The following is a 1,705-nucleotide window of genomic DNA, read 5'->3' on the forward strand; positions in this document are numbered from 1 at the left end:
AGTGCTTGTTTCAAACCATATAATGACTTTTGGAGCTTGCATACCATTTGTTGATTTTTGGAATTGGCATTTTTACATTTATACCCATGTGGTAACTTCATATAGACTTCTTCATCTAATTCTCCATTGAGAAAAGCATTATTGACATCCAATTGAATGAGTGGCCATGATTTTTGAGCGGCTAAAGTTAATAACAACTTCATTGTTACCTTACTCTACCACAATTAGTTATGTTGTTAGGATTAGTTAGTTAATTTAATCATATTTGTTAGCTGTTAGGTGCAAGTTAGTATCTAGTAACGTAGTATAATGAGAATTGTATATAGTTCTTTTCTTTGTAATAGTGTAGATGCTTCTTGACCGAAAGCTGTTGATTGACAAGAAGAGTGCCAAGATTATGCTAGCGATGAAGAAAATACAAATCAACTGAAGAAACATTCGAGTTTTTAGAAATTTCTCCATACATTTTTACAAACAAAAGATCGAAGAATGCAAAATAATGATGTGAAGAAGTCAAAGAGATACAAATTGATTGAATCAAGCAAACGAAAATCAATCAAAGATTGTGAAGAAAGTACAATCGATAATCTAATTTAGAATCGAGGATGTAGAAGCAAAATTCGCTCTGATACCGATCATCCCCAGATCATCAGAGAAAAAAAAGGGGGAAATGACTTGTGTATTCAAGAAGCATCTACACTATTACAAAGATAATAAATATATACATCTCAATACGCTACACACTAGATACTAACTTGCGCCTAACAACTAACAGCTAAGATTAAATTAACTAATTAATCCTAACCACATAACCAACTGTGGTGGAGTAAGTATAGAATAATTGAAAGTACATTGCTAATAGATAAATAATAATAAAGTGTCAAAATCGAAAACTGATAATATAGTGATTTTTGTGTCATTTGCCTTTGTTTTAATTCAAAAAATGTAAATATATAATATCAATTTAATATTTATAAATATCAATTTGGTTTCTTATAATTCGCACCACGACTATACTGAAAAGCAACCTAAAAATACATTTGTTAGAAGAAATCTTAAATTTAATAATTGAACATATTACAGAGGATCTTAGTTTATGTTCAATTTTTTTTTTTATCTTTGATTTTATGAAGTCATATTGAATATTATACACCTCTTAATAGTATTGTTTTGGTAAAGAATAATGTTATAGCATGTTTGTATCCCAAAAGTTTGCAAAATAGTTATTATATATGCATTTTATATTCTGAAAGAAATTGAAATTTCTAAAAGTTTTAAAAATTTGAAGTTTCTTGAAAAATTTAAGAAATTTTGTATATTTGTTTGTTTGCATTGTTTTAAACGATCATTTTTTTAATTTTACAATGGTGGCAAAATATCAAAATTGGGTCCATAGCTCAGTGGTAGAGCATTTGATTGCAGATCAAGAGGTCACTAGTTCAAACCCGGTTGGGCCCTTTAAAACTATGTATTTATTTTGTACATTTTAGGTTAAATTACACGAATGGTCCATGTTGTTTTGGATAATCTGCACATATAAAGAGTGCACAACTCTTAATCCACTCCTTTTCTTTCCTTATATCCTTATAGCATCTCCAACTCATTTTCATTTTCTATATTTTCTCTTATTTTTTCCCTTATTCTTCTCCAACCATACCTTATATATTCTCTTAAAATGGAGATTAACTTTGAGTTGTCGGTTTTA

The 1,705-nt window shown here is 28.9% G+C and overlaps 1 non-coding gene across 1 annotated transcript; it reads left to right on the forward strand.

Annotated features, from left to right (window-relative positions):
* The first annotated feature begins 1,386 nt into the window (after nt 1-1,386).
* TRNAC-GCA (transfer RNA cysteine (anticodon GCA)) lies at nt 1,387-1,458 on the forward strand. The gene has a single exon. It is a non-coding gene; the product is annotated as a tRNA-Cys (tRNA).
* The last annotated feature ends 247 nt before the right edge of the window (nt 1,459-1,705 follow it).

This window comes from Lactuca serriola, chromosome 2, assembly GCF_051521515.1.
Source record: "Lactuca serriola cultivar US96UC23 chromosome 2, Lser_US96UC23_V15, whole genome shotgun sequence".
Taxonomy (NCBI): Eukaryota; Viridiplantae; Streptophyta; class Magnoliopsida; order Asterales; family Asteraceae; genus Lactuca; species Lactuca serriola.